The 15,667-nt window shown below is 38.4% G+C and overlaps 1 protein-coding gene and 1 pseudogene across 8 annotated transcripts in view; one reads left to right on the top strand and one right to left on the bottom strand.

Annotated features, from left to right (window-relative positions):
- The window catches only part of WDR33 (WD repeat domain 33), a 123,800-nt gene that overhangs the window by 74,623 nt on the left and 33,510 nt on the right, over positions 1-15,667 (bottom strand). The window lies entirely within an intron of this gene.
- Positions 3,628-3,912, top strand: LOC144291935 (NADH dehydrogenase [ubiquinone] 1 alpha subcomplex subunit 1 pseudogene; annotated as a pseudogene).

Genomic DNA, 15,667 nt, shown 5'->3' with positions numbered 1-15,667 from the left:
CAGAATTTACTTAAAAAAACAAACAAACAAACAAACTCCATGACCTAAAGTGTCATGAACTAATGTTAGTAGTATTTTTTCTTTAAAGTAGAAGTCAGGGATCCCTGGGTGGCGCAGCGGTTTGGTGCCTGCCTTTGGCCAAGGGCGCGATCCTGGAGACCCGGGATCGAATCCCACGTCAGGCTCCTGGTGCATGGAGCCTGCTTCTCCCTCTGCCTGTGTCTCTGCCTCTCTCTCTCTGTGTGTGACTATCATAAATAAATAAAAATTTAAAAAAAAATAAAATAAAATAAAGTAGAAGTCACATCATATTGATAGTTCCTGAAACCAATTTAGCTAACCAACAGTACTTTAATAATAAAAAAAAAAAAAAAATAGAACACATAATATTGAACTACATATTTTACAGGAAAGAACTGCTTTTGTGAAACTGTTTCAGTTGTACATGTGTGTATACTGAGTCACGGGTTAAAAAAAAAAAGTATCTTCTTCCCTGGATTTCCTATCTATGTATCTTCCTCTTTTGATCACTTAATTTCTGCTACCACTGTGTATTCATAGCCAAAGAAGTTCACATGAAGCAACTATCCCAAGTGGTAGTAGCTATGGAACCAGAATCTGGTCCAATTAACAAATCAAATAATTCTTATCACATCAACCACTAATCAGAGTTTCTCATCAGCACAAAAAAGCTTCGTTTTCCAAACTGAGATGAAATAATTCTAACCAAGAGCAAATTATTGATGCATTAAATAGCTAGAATAGCAAGTATAATTAGTGTAGAACTTCTGAAAATAATAAAAAAATTTTTAAGATCCTCACTCTCATTAAAACAAACCTTGACTTCACTGTCAGAACCTCAGTCTGGAAACCTCTATTTTAAGATTACCTATCTCCAAACCAATAAGTAGGTCCTGGGATGAATAATCTACCCTAAAAGAGATGCTATGTAATCTGTCAACAAAACTTTGAGGGGACCTACATAAATGGTAAGTAAGGCCAATACCAAATGACCATGGTCTCCTTTTCTTCACTGCCAAATCTTTAATATATGAATCCTGAACAAATCAGGAACAATTTATACTGAGACCATTCAGTTTTTAAAAAAATAAACAAGAAGGTAGCTGTTTACACAGTTTTTAAAAGTTCACATGATTCTGTATCTCAACTGTGGTAAGAGATACATGAACCTATCTAAAAAGTTATATACCGTATACTTTCACTTACGTGACATTCTTGAAATAACAAGATGACAAAAATGGAGTGATTAGTGATTGGCAGGAGTAAGAGATAAAGGAAGGATGTGATTATAAAAGGGGAACTACTATGTGATGAACTGCTAGGTATCTTGACAATGGTGGTAGATACACAAATATATACATATAATGAAATTGCAGAGGGACGCCAGGGTGGCTTAGCAGTTGAGTGTCTGCCTTCGGCCCAGGGCGTGATCCTGGAGTCCTGGGATCGAGTCTCACACGGGGCTCCCTGCATGGAGCCTGCTTCTCCCTCTGCTTGTGTCTCTGTTTCTCTCTTTCTCTCATGAATAAATAAAATCTTAAAAAAAAAAAAAAACTCAGAAAATCTATGTAAGATCTGTAGATTAAATCAATGTCAATATTTGACTTGTAGGGGTGCCTGGATGGTTCAGCTGGTTAATCATCAGGCCTTAGTCTCCGGTCATGATTCCAGGGTCCTGGGGTCCAGCCCCACATCAAGGTCCCTGCTCAGTTGCTCATGCTTTCTCTCTCACATACTTTCTCTCTCAAATAAATAAATAAAATCTTTTTAAAAAAATAATTGACTTGCGATATTGTACTATAGTTTTCCAAGTTGTTACCGCTGGGAGAAATTAGGTAAAGGTACATAGGATCATTCTGTATTGCTGCTCACAAATATATTTTATATATAATTATCTCAATAAAAAGTCCATTTAAAAAGTTAGCATGGGGAACCCTGGGTGGCGCAGCGGTTTAGCGCCTGCCTTTGGCCCAGGGCGCGATCCTGGAGACCCGGGATCGAATCCCACGTCGGGCTCCCAGTGCATGGAGCCTGCTTCTCCCTCTGCCTGTGTCTCTGCCTCTCTCTCTCTCTCTCTCTGTGACTATCATAAATAAAAATTTTAAAAATAAAAAAATAAATAAAAAGTTAGCATGAGCAAAGAAAAGTTAGGATGAGCAACTCACTAGCAGGTAAAAACAAACCACCCATGCTGAGAATACACATATGAAATAATTAACTCAAAAGATAAGCATTTTAGACTGCTATCATAAATCTGTTGATAACTAAACTGCACATTAAAAATCAATTTTTAGGGGCATCTTGGTGGCTCAGTGGTTAAACATCTGCCTTTGGCTCAGGTCATAACTCTGGGGTCCTGGGATTAAAGCCCACATCAGGCTCCCCATGGGGAGCCTGCTTCTCCCTCTATGTCTCTGCCTCTCTGGGTCTCTCATGAATAAATAAATAAAATCTTTAAAAATAAAGATCAATTTTTTTATTTTAGTGGCAGGAAATGGACAAGTACACTGACCAATGAGTGGGACGTCCAATACCAGCTCAATCTCACCACACTGAGATCATGACTGAGTTAAAATCAGGAGTTGGTCACTTAACTGGGCCACCCAAGCACTCAAAGATCAATTTTAATTAATTCTCAATATAGGAGTTTTCCAACTTTTATAACTTTCAGCCAAAGATTTAACTTTGTAATTCTTCATACCCTAAGGTTAAGTAGCTTCCACTAATACTTACTTGTAAAGCTACTGAAACATGTTAGTAGATACTACACTAGACCAGTTTTTAATGCACATTACCTGATACTGTACTTGTGTTTTTTTTTAAGATTTTATTTATTCATGAGAGACAGAGAGACAGAGAGAGAGAGAGAGAGAAAGAGAGAGAGAGAGAGAGGGGCAGAGACACAGGCAGAGGGAGAAGCTGGTTCCATGCAGGGAGCCCAACGTGGGACTTGATCCCAGGTCTCCAGGATCAGGCCCTGGACTGAAGGCGGCACTAAACCACTGAGCCACCTGGGCTGCCCATTCTTGTGCTTTTAGATGTAGTTTTCTGTGCCAAAAGTTAAAAACTAACTTTTACATATAATCCATATGACCATATTCTGGATGTCAACTTAGTTAGAAAGTAATAGTTCAACCTTTCAAAAGTGTGATTCTGGGATAAAGAAGCCTATAGCATTAACTGTTTTGTTTTGTTTTAAATTTTTTTTTTAATTTATTTATGATAGTCACAGAGAGAGAAAGAGAGGCAGAGACACAGGCAGAGAGAAGCAGGCTCCATGCACCAGGAGCCGGACGTGGGAATCGATCCTGGGTCTCCAGGATCGCGCCCTAGGCCAAAGGCAGGTGCCAAACCGCTGCGCCACCCAGGGATCCCTGTTTTGTTTTTTTTTAAGATCTTATTTGAGAGAGCAAGAGAGCATGAAAGGGGTGAGGGAGGGGCAGAGGGGGAAGTAGACTCCTTGCTAAGCTGGGAAGTCTGATGCAGGGCTGGATCCCGGGACTATGGGAACATAACCTCAGCTAAAGACAGATCTTTAACCAATGACCCAAGCCCCCACCCCCCACCCCAACAGTTTTAAATGGAGGCCCTGCCAACCGCGGTGCAATGTGGTTCGAGATTCTCCGGATCAGCGTCATGGCCGTGTGCTTGGTTATCCCCTGCACAGCCACGGCACACATCCACAGGTTCAATAATGGGGGCAAGGAAAAAAGGGCTGCCTATTATCCATATCAGTGGAGTATGATGCAAAGAGATAGGCGAGTGGAGTTAATCGATACTATGTGTCAAAGGGTTTGGAGAATATCCATTAAGGAAGCATTTTCCTGATTGATGAAAAATACCTCGGTTATGGCTCATCTACCTCTCCTGGAAGGTTATGCAGTGTATTAATGTAGTGCATAATAAAAACAAAAAGTAAAAAAAAAAAAAAAAAAAAAAAAGTTTTAAATGGAGATAAAGTCAGTGGTTATGGAGTGTGGTTTTCATCCTTGTGATTAGTATACAAGATACATTTTCCAGTTTTGCACCATTTTTTAAAATGCATATTAACTTACCAAGTATTTTAGAAGATTTATATATTTATTCATGAGAGACACAACTGAGAATAGAGAGAGAGGCAGAGACATAGAGGGAGAAGCAGGCTCCCCATAGGAAGCCAGATGCGGGACTTGATCCTGCATCCCAGGATCATGCCCTGAGCCAAAAGCAAATGCTTAACCGCTGGGCCACCCAGGCATCCCAACTAACCAAGTATTTAAACCAATAAAAAGTGGACAAACTAATTCTCAGTGGATTACAAAATTCATCTTTGCAAAAATAAACAAAAACCATAGAGCATTTTGTAGATAAAGTTACCTACATATAAGCTAAAGCCAGCTGTTCCTAAAATCCAGGCTTTTAGGCTCTCATCCTCATTCTGATTTAATTATATGGGATATGAACTGGGCAGCAGAGATTTTTTTGTTAATATTTTGTTTATTTATTCATGAGAGACACAAAGAGATGCAGAGAGAGCAGAGACACAGGCAGAAGGAGAAGCAGGCTCCATGCAGGGAGCCCGACGTGGGACTTGATCCGGAGACTCCAGGATCACGCCCTGGGCCAAAGACAGGCACTCAACCACTGAGCCACCCAGGCATCCCAGCAGAGATTTTTTTTAAAGCTCCCAGGTGATAATAAAGTGCAGCAAAAATCTGGGAGCCATCAGACATCCTAATAACTTGGATGGCTTACTTCTGAAACAGTTTCCTAAAAAAAAAAAGAGAGAAAGAAACAGTTTCCTTAGAGCAGTAACTTCTTAAACTTTTCATTTCAGGATACCTTTGCTTTTAAAAATTGAAGATTCCCCCAAATTCTTGTTTACTGTGATATTTACAGATATTGCCATTTAGAAATTAAAACAAAGAAATTCAAAATATTTAATATGCATTTAAAACAATGATATAGGGATCCCTGGGTGGCGCAGCGGTTTGGCGCCTGCCTTTGGACCAGGGCACAATCCTGGAGATCCGGGATAGAATCCCACGTCGGGCTCCCGGTGCATGGAGCCTGCTTCTCCCTCTGCCTATGTCTCTGCCTCTCTCTCTCTCTCTCTCTCTCTCTCTCTCTGTGACTATCATAAATAAATTTAAAAAAAATTTTTAAATAAAAAATAAAACAATGATATAAAAAATAAATAAATAAAACAATGATAAACCCTCCTTTCACGAAGATGACGCCAAAGACAAAGACAGAAGCCCCTGCCCCTCCCAAAGCCAAAGTCAAGGCTTTAAATGCCAAGAAAACAGTGCTGAAAGGTATCCAATCACAAAAAAAAGATGGGCATATCACCTACTTCCAAGGGCCCAAGATACTACATCTGCAAAGGCAGCCCAAATATCCCTGAAGAGCACCCCCAGTAGAAAGAAGCTTAACCACTATGCCATTGTCAACTTCCCCCTGACCACTAAATTAGCCATGAAGAAAACAGAATACACTTGTGTTCATTGTGGATATTATGGCCAACAAGCACAAAATAAGTGTGAAAAAACTGACTCTGACAAGGCCAAGTCAACACCCTAATCAGGCCCAATGAAGAGAAGGCATATGTTTGACTGGCTCCTGACTATGATACTTTGGATGTTGCCAACAAAACTAGTATCATCTAAACTGAGTCCAGCTGGTTAAAATCTAAGTATGTTTTTAAATGTTTTTACCATAAAAAAATTTAAAAATAACATAACAATAAAAAATTATAAACCTGGGCAGCCTGGGTAGCCCAGCAGTTTAGCGCCGCTTTCAGCCCAGGGTGTGATCCTGGAGACCCGGGATCGAGTCCCACATCAGGCTCCCTGCATGGAGCCTGCTCCTCCCTCTGCCTATATCTCTGCCTCTGTGTCTCTCATAAATAAATAAATAAAATCTTAAAAAAAAAATAAAGATAAACCCATTATGATAGCTATTTCCCCTTTCCCAAATAAAACTAGTGAAAGTGACTTTTTTTCCCAAATCTCTTTAATGTCTAGCTTAATTTAATTGAAAATGGCTAGATTCTCATTTTATTTTTTTTAAAGGATTTTTTTTAGTTTTATTTATTTATTCATGAGAGACACAGAGAGAAAGAGAGGCAGAGACACAGGCAGAGGGAGAAGCAGGCTCCATGCAGGGAGCCCGACATGGGACTCAATCCTGAGTCTCCAGGATCATGCCCTGGGCTGAAGGTGGCGCTAAACCACTGAGCCACCTGGGCTGCCCTAAAGGATTTTTATTTATTTATTTATTCATGAGCGAGAGAGAGAGGGCCAGAGACACAAGCAGAGGGAGAAACAGGCTCCATACAGGGAGCCTGACGTGGGACTTGATCCTGGGGCTCCAGGATCAAGCCCTGGGCCGAAGGTGGCGCTAAACTGCTGAGCCACCTGGACTGCCCTAGATTCTCATTTTAATGCTGCATTCAACCTGTTGCAATATTTGGGATGAAGTATATGAAAAATACATGGACCCACACAGATATATATTTGGAAAGGGGAATTGTATTTTAATTGCCTTCTCTGAAAAGTGTGAATATTCTTTAATATTCCAACAAAATCTGACAAGCTGTAGTTTACTAAATATTAACTGTAATGTGACATCTAAAAATCACATCAATAAGGGGTACTGGGTATCTCAGTCAGTTAAGCATCTGCCTAACTGAATCATGGGATTACTGAATCCCATGTTGACCTCCCTGCTCAGCAGAGAGCCTGCTTCTCCCTAGCCCCACTTATGCTCGCTCACTCTCAAAAAAATAAATGAATTCTTCAAGAAATAAAAATAAATCACACCAATAATCTTTTTGTACTGTTAAAGTGCATTTATTTGCACTTTGGAACTTTTACTCATGTTTGATTTTACAACATCATGCACTGATCATTTAGAAAACACTGGTTTCACAGAATTATGTATCATCTAACTCAATTTCTTATAAAACAAAATAATCACATTTATTAAAATCACCAGTGGTCTTCAACTAACATTTTCTTTCATTAAGATATAAGTGTTTGTCAAAGTATATGTAGAAGCATATGAGAATAGCTGTATGCTTAACTCATTGAAACCAGACTGTGTATAACCACTGTTCAAGCAACATCTTCTTTCACTAATATATACCTGTGTATGTAAACTTATGTGTAGAAGCATAAGGGAAGAGCAGTATGCTTAACCCATTTGAACTACCCTGTGTTTAACGCATCCTTCAACTAACATCTTTTATTATGGCACCAGTTTGTAAACATATATGTTAATACATAAGGAACAGCCTTATGCTTAACTCATTGAAACTACACTGTGGGAGTGTGTGGGTGGCAGACGCCTTCAACTCAGATCATGATCCATCAAGCCCCACATCAGGCTCCCTGCCCAGCGGAAAGCATGTTTTTCCCACTCCATCTGCTGCTCCTCTTGCTTGTGTTCTTGCTCTGTCAAATAAATAAATAAAATCTTAAAAATAAAAAAAAAAGAAAAAGAAACCACGTGTATAAATATCTTTCGAGTAATTAATCAACCAATTAATCAAAATATCTTTCAGGTCATTACCTAGGGGTCAAGCCCCACATCAGGCTCCTTGCTTGGTGGGGAGTCTGCTTCTCCCTCTCCCCCTCCTCCCACTCATGCTTGCTCACTCACTCATTCTCTCACTCAAATAAATAGAATCTTAAGAAAAAAAAAAGCACATGAGAACAGCCATATGCTTATCTCACTGAACCTATACCGTGTGAAAACCTTCTTTCAAGCAACATCTTCTTTAAGGTATGTGTTTATAGATGTATATGCGGAAGCATATGAAAATAGACCATCCTTAAAAAGAATTTTTAAAAGAACTATTAATAACTGGGAAATTCAATCTCACAAGGCAGATACAAGTGTTCATAACTCTAATTTTTGCTTGCAAATCAATTTTTATCACTCTCATTCATTAATGAGAGTTCTCGTTGCTTCATATTCACACCAGCATTTACTGTTATCAGTATTTTGGATTTGAGACATTCCAGTAGTTATCTCATTGTTTTAACTGGCAGTTCCCTGATGATGAATGATGTTACGCATCTTTCCATATGCCTATTTGACATCTGTATCTCTTCTTTGGTGAAGTGTCTATTCAGATCTTTTGCCCAATTTTTCTTTTTTTTTTTTTTTCAGTATAAGCTCTATGCCCAATATGGGGTTTCATCTCACAACCCCAAGATCAATAACCACCTCGGGGGAACCTACACTTTCTGCTCGGGTCATGATCTCAGGGTCTTTTAAAAGCCTCACATCAGGCTCTATGCTCAGTGTGGAGTCTGCTTAAGACTCTCTGTCCCACAGAGTGAACAGGAGGGAGGTTCACTCACTTTTTTTTTTTTTTAAAGATTTATTTATTTATTTATTCATGACAGACACAGAGAGAGAGAGGCAGAGAGACACAGGCAGAGGGAGAAGCAAGCTCCATGCCGGGAGCCCGACGTGGGACTCGATCCCAGGACTCCAGGATCGCGCCCTGGGCCAAAGGCAGGCGCCAAACCGCTAAGCCACCCAGGGATCCCCACTCACTCTCTTTTAAATAAATCTTTAAAAAAGAGACACATGCTGGAGGGTATTATGCTGAGTGAAATAAGTCAATCGGAGAAGGACAAACATTATATGTTCTCATTCATTTGGGGAATATAAATAATAGTGAAAGGGAATATAAGGGAAGGGAGAAGAAATGTGTGGGAAATATCAGAAAGGGAGACAGAACGTAAAGACTACTAAACTAACTCTGGGAAACGAACTAGGGGTGGTAGAAGGGGAGGAGGGCGGGGGGTGGGAGTGAATGGGTGACGGGCACTGGGGGTTATTCTGTATGTTGGTAAATTGAACACCAATAAAAAATAAATTTAAAAAAAGGATTATAGAGGAGTCAGAAGATGTCATCAATCAGAATATTGTTTGCAGTAGTCTAGGGACAAGGTGAAAATATGGTTTAGTGCCATTCTATAACATCTGTGCCAGAAGGTCACAGAAATCTGAAGAGGTGAAGTTTCCTGGCATTTATAATGCTGTAAATCTTGCTAAGGCAACCTGCTTTTATACTACTATTTCCATCTGCTTTCTATACAGGGGTTTCTGATTGATGACTTACTATTGTAGTTCCTCAAATACTGTGATTCAGGTGACTGTTCAAATAGCTCTGAATACTAACTGCCTAATACATACTTGCCTAAATTTCAAGGGACAGCCCTAGTATCTAAAGCAACCAAACAAAAATCACACATACACACACACACAACACACCATGGCATTGAGAATAAACCATGTGCAGAAATATCAACAACTAGATAATTGTTTCAAATGAAATCAGAGATTACATGAGAAAGCTAAAGTGATAATCTGAATGAAGATGGTCAGCATCTCTATACATAATCAATATTTGATTTGCTCACTTTTTTTTTTTTTTTTTTTACAAAAGCAAATGGTTTTCATTTTCTGATACCCAGGTGTAAGGTAATAAGGTACTCTGGATATGAGGAAAGGACATATAATATCATCAGCAGGCATTTTAACAACTTCGAGCTGCCCTTTTAAATTATTTATGATAGAAACAGGTAATATACCCACAGGGAATTCAACAACTATTTAGTCACACAGGGTCTCATAAGAGGAGTAATACAGTACCATGGCAGATCATAGAATTACTCCGAAGTAAAGGCTCAAAGTTGATCGCAAAATTTATTAAAACACTTGTAAAAATTGTAATATATAAAACAAATATGCTTTCATTTTTACATGTTTCCATATGTTAGTCAAAGATTGCCATGACTGTTGTCCTGAATTTTGAAAACTAGATTTTTCTTGTTGAAACAGATGAAATATTTCCCACAAGAGTTACACATAACCACACACAAACACGCACCAAAGGATATCTCAAAAAAATTTTATATATGCTTAATACAATCTTTAATATAATTTTCCTTTCAATACAAATAGGAAACATCATTTCAAACATTCACATTAGTACTTTAGTAATTCTGTGTCAGTGGTCATCAGTATCTATGCATAATGAAATATCTAAGCAATGCAATAAATTTACACTAGTTTAAAAAATAAGGGCAAGACCTCTATGACCCTCCATCAAAGTGGAGGGGAGAGCATGTGTCCATCTGATGATTATCATTGTACTGGAAATGAGTGATTGTGTAGGTTATCAATAAAGTGTGATTTCACTAGCGTAGAATATTATTCGAGTTTATCTATGAAAGCAGACTTCCTTTGTTCAAGTGTTGGGTTTAATGTATGCTAGCTGAAGACTTTGGTCAATTAACTTAATATCCTCTTTTATAAAATGGTAGAGGAATATGAATAACCTCATCAGGTTTTGTAAGAATAAACTCATGTATGTAAAAAAATAAATAAATAAAAAATAAATAAATAAAAAAGAGACACATGTTCCACCAACTGAGCCAGCCAGATGCCCCCTGCCCATTTTTTAATCAAACTGTTCATTTTCTCAGTTAAGTTTTAAGAGTTCCTTGTATATTTTGGATAACAATCCTTTATCTGATATATCTTCTGCAAATATTATCTCCTAGTTTCTGGCCTCCCTTCGCATACTCCTGATTAACTAATTTTTAAAATTACATGTACTAAAATTCACTTTTTGGTATACAATGCTATGTTCTGACAAATGCACAGAATCATAGAATAACCACAATCAAGATGCAGAACCCTGTTATCAATTTCTACCACTACCCCTAGTCCCTACAACCATTGATATGTTTCCCATCACTGTAGCTTTTGTCTTTTGTAGGATGCATATAAACAGAATCACACATCGTATACCCTTTTGAGTCTGGCATTTTTAATTTAGCATAATACTTTTGAGATTTGCCAATGCTCTATCACATACCAATAATTCCTTTTTTATTGTTGAATTCAATAGACATCCCACAGTTTGCTTATCCATTCACCAATTCAGGGACACCTGAATTATCTATAGTGCTTAGCAATTTGAACAAAATTACTATTGACAGTCGTATATAGTTTTTGAGTAAACATCAGTGTTCACTTTTCTGGGGGTAAATGTCTAGGATTGAAACTACAGGGTCATCATGTGAGTTATATTTAACTTTATGAGAAACTGCCAAAAGATGTCCCAAAGTGGCTGTGCCAATTTGCATTCCCACTAGCAATGTATGAAAGTTCCAGTTGCTCTACATCCTCATTAATACTTCACATTGTCAGCTATTGATTTCTTAGTCATCCTAACAGATATACAGCAGTTTCTCATTGTGGTTTTTAATTTGCATTTCCCTAATACTAATGAATGACACATACCACCTTTTGGTCCATACTTAACCACCATACATCTCGTCCAGCAAAGTTTCTATTCAAATCTTTTGCCCAGGGCAGCCCGGGTGGCTTAGCGGCTTGGCACCACCTTCAGCCCCGGGCATGATCCTGGAGTCCCGGGATTGAGTCCCACGTCGGGCTCCCCGCATGGAGCCTGCTTCTCCCTCTGCCTGTGTCTCTGCCTCTCTGCCTCTCATGAATAAATAAATAAAATATTTTTTTAAAAAAATCGTTTGCCCATTCTTTAACTGGGTCCTTATTGTAGAGTTTTGAGAATTATTTCTGTATCCTACATACAAAATCTTTGTCAGATATGTGATCTGCAAAGATCTTCTAGTAATCTACCACTTTTCACTGTTTTCAGAGTACCTTCCAAAGAGCAAAGTTTTTAATTTTAATGAAATCCAATTTATCAACTTATTTTGTACTTTTGGTCATATGTAAGAAATCTTTTTTCTTTTAAAATTTGAGAGACAGAGCCCAAGTAAAGAAGGGGGAGAGGTAGAAGCAGACTCCCCACTGAATGAGGACCCTGAGATAACGACCTGAGACAAAGTCAGACATTTAAGAAACTCAGTGACCCAGGTGCCCCTAGAAATCTGTAGTTAGCCAAGACTACAAAGATATTTTTCCTTTGTTCCTGCTCTTCTGGCAATTGTATTATTTTACATTTTACATTTAGATCGCTGATCTATTTGAGTTCATTTTCACATTAGGTATAATGCAGAAATTCCTTTTTCTCGTATGGTGTCCAACTATTCCAACTCCATATGCTGAGAGACTATCTTTTTCTACTGAATTGCCTTTAAACTTTTGCTGAAATTAACTGACTATATTTTATGTCTCTACCTCAATATCTTGATTACTGTAACTTTACAGAACATCTTGAAACCAGCTATATTTCAGATCAGATTCTCCAACTAGGTTCTTTATCGAAAGTATTCTAGCAGGGTGGCTCAGCAATTTAGCACTTGCCTTCAGCCCAGGGCGTGGATCCTGGAGACCTGGGATCTGTGTGTGTGTCTGTCTCATCAATAAATAAATAAAATCTTTAAAAAAAAAACACTTAAAAAAAGTATTCTAGCAATTTGTATTCTTTCGCCATTTTATAATTTTTTTAAAAGCAGTTTATGATCTATACAAAATGTTGCTGAGATTTTCATTTGGATGGACCAATCTGAAGAGAAATTACCCTTTAACAATTCTCTGTCTTCAAACCACAAACAGGTAATTCTCTATAATTATTTAGGCCTTCTTTGATTTGCTTCATCCATGTTTTATAGTTTAAGGCACAGATATCCTACACATGCTTTGTGAGATTTATACCTGTTTTGGTTGTTACTTATTTATTTTTAAAGATTTTATTTATTTATTCATGAGACACACAGAGAGAGAGGGAGAGAGAGAGAGGCAGGCAGAGGGAGAAGCAGGCTCCATGCAGGGAGCCTGACGTCGGACTCTCCGGGATCACACCCTGGGCTACAGGCAGTGCTAAACCGCTGAGCCACCAGGCCTGCCCTTTGGTTGCTATTTAAATGTTACTGGTTTTTGTTTTTGTTTTTTAACTGATTTCCATTCCCAGTTGGTCACTGCTAGTATAAAGAAATGCAATTAATTGTTATACATTGTCTATTTATTCTGCAACCTTGCTAGATTCACATGTTCCTAGAAGCTTTCTTTAGATTCCCAGGGGTTTTCTGCATAGGCAATCATGTCATCTGCAAATAGGGGCAATTTACTTTATTTCTGTTCTGAAAGCTTTCTTTTTCTTGACGTATTGCACTATTCTCAGTCTTAAAAGGAGAAAGCATTCAGACTTTCACTATCTCTTTTAAGTATGACATTAGCTATAGATTTTTGTAGATGCCCTTCATCATGTGAATGTAAAATGCTTCTATTCTTAGTTTGATAAAATTCTTAGTTTAATACCTTCTTGATAAAAGAATTTTTATCAAGAAGGTATTAAAAGGGGTGCCTGGGTGGCTCAGTAGGTTAAACATCTGCCTCAGGTCATGATGTGGAGTTCCCTGCTCAGTGGGGAGTCAGCTTCTCCCATTCCCTCTGCCCCTCCCCCGACCTCATGCTCTCAGTCTCTCTCAAATCTTAAAAAAAAAAGTATGAAGAATTTTGTCAAATGCTTATTCTCCATCTACAAAGATGATCATATGGCTTCTCTTCATCTATCGATTAAAGTAAATTAGCCTGACTTTCAAATATGGAACATCCTGGCATTCCCAGAATAAATCCCATTTGGTCATGATATATCATCCTTTTTATATCCAACAATAGTTGGATTTTAATTACTAACATTTTTAAAAGATATTTTATTTGATAGAGAGAGCAAGCCAGAAAGCACAAGCATGAGGAACAGCATAGGGAAAGGGAGAAGCAGGCTCCCTACTGAGCAGGGAGCCCAGGACCTGGGGATCACGACCTGAGCCAAAGGCAGACATTTAACCAACGGAGCCACCCAAGCATCCCAATCACTAACATTTTGTTTTGACTTCTAATGTACACTCATTAAGGATACTAACGTAGCTTTCTTTTCTTGAAATATCTTAACCTGGATTTACATCAAGCCTCATAGAATGAGTTGGAAAGTATTCCTTCTAATATCTACTGGAAGAGATTGTATCAAATTGGTATTATTTCCTCCTTAAATGTTTGATATGGGCAGCCCTGGTGGCTCAGCGGTTTAGCGCCACGTTCAGCCCAGGGCATGGTCCTAGGGACCCGGGATCAAGCCCACGTCGGGCTCCCTGCGTGAAGCCTGCTTCTCCCTCTGCCTGTGTCTCTGCCTCTCCCTGTGTGTCTCTCATAATAAATAAATAAAATCTTTAAAAAAAAAAAGTTTGATAGAATTCACCTGTGAAAGCATCTGAATGGACCTCAAGTTTCCTTTGCTGAAAAGTTTTTAATTATGAAATCAGCTTCTTTTTAAAAAACTATTCTGGTTATCTATTCCTTCTTGAATCAGTTTTGGTAGTTTGTTCTTTGAAGCAATATATCAATTTCACTCAAGTTGCCACATTTTAGGACATAGTATTGTTCATACATTTCTCTTATTAACATTTTAAAATTTATAAGATCTGCAGTGATAGCCCTTCTTTCATTTCTGATATTGGTTAACTAGGGCTCCTCCTTTTCTATCCATGCCCTGCCTCTATTTGAACAGTGTGTCATCCTTCCAAGTAAAAAATAGATTCCACAGAAAATGTGAATATTAACACTACATAATTTCCTCAAGGGAACTGCAGTACTTCTGTAAGCAGCAAAAATGCTCTATTCACACTTCCCACTTCATCACAGATTATGCATTAGTCTGCTTGGCTTGCCATAATAAACTAGCACAGACTGAAAGGTTTAAACAAAAATTTATTTTCTCACAGTTCTGGAGACTGAAAATCTGATATTGGGGTGCCAGGACAGTCAGGTTCCTGGCTTACAGACAGCCATCTTCTTAGTATATCCTCATATGGCAGAAAGAGACAGCAAGTTCTCTGGTGTCTCCTCTTATAAGGGCCTATCAGGAAGCCCTACTTTGATTCCCTCATTTAAACCCAATTATCTCCCAAAGGCCAGATCTCCAAATCTCATCACATTGGTGGTTAGGATTTCAACATATGAATTTTACAAAGACATGATTCGGTCCACAGCATGCTGTATTTAAAAAAACACATACTCAAGGCAGGTGGGAGAATGGGTGACATGTGATGGGGGTTAAGGAGTACACTTGTCATAATGAGCGCTGACTAGGTGATGTATGGAATAGTTGAATCACTATATTGTAGACCTGAAACTAATATAACAACGTATGTTAACTATTAGAATTAAAATAAAATAAATTTAAAACATACTCAAGGGTTGACATTAATTATTTTTAATGCTTCAATGACATTTCAAGATCAGTGAAATTGGCTTTTCTCTTTTCAAATACCGGTGTGAGGTGGTAGTAAACATACAATGACTATTAGTACAGTTTGGTACCACTGCCTAAACCATGCTAAGGAGCAAGCAGTTTTATCCATTACTACTTTCATACCACTAAGTACAAATGTCAACACAGTAAAAGGCCTAAAATGTCTGAGCAGTATTCTTAAAGTTCTCAGGAGCATCTGGGTAGTTCAGTTAAGCATGTGACTTCGGCTCAGGGTCCTGGAATCAAGCCTTGATCCATGCTCAAAGGGCTCTGCTTGTCCCTCTCCCTCCCACTATCCCTCACCACTCATGTACATGCACACACTCACATGCATTCTCACTCACTCTCTTAAATAAAATCTTAGGGAAAAAAAATGTTTTAACTCACCACTGCCATACA

The sequence above is a fragment of the Canis aureus genome, chromosome 20 (genome assembly GCF_053574225.1).
Source record: "Canis aureus isolate CA01 chromosome 20, VMU_Caureus_v.1.0, whole genome shotgun sequence".
NCBI classification, from domain to species: domain Eukaryota; kingdom Metazoa; phylum Chordata; class Mammalia; order Carnivora; family Canidae; genus Canis; species Canis aureus.
The sequence above is the reverse complement of the archived record's forward strand: the minus strand, read 5'-3'. Positions and strand labels throughout refer to the sequence as shown.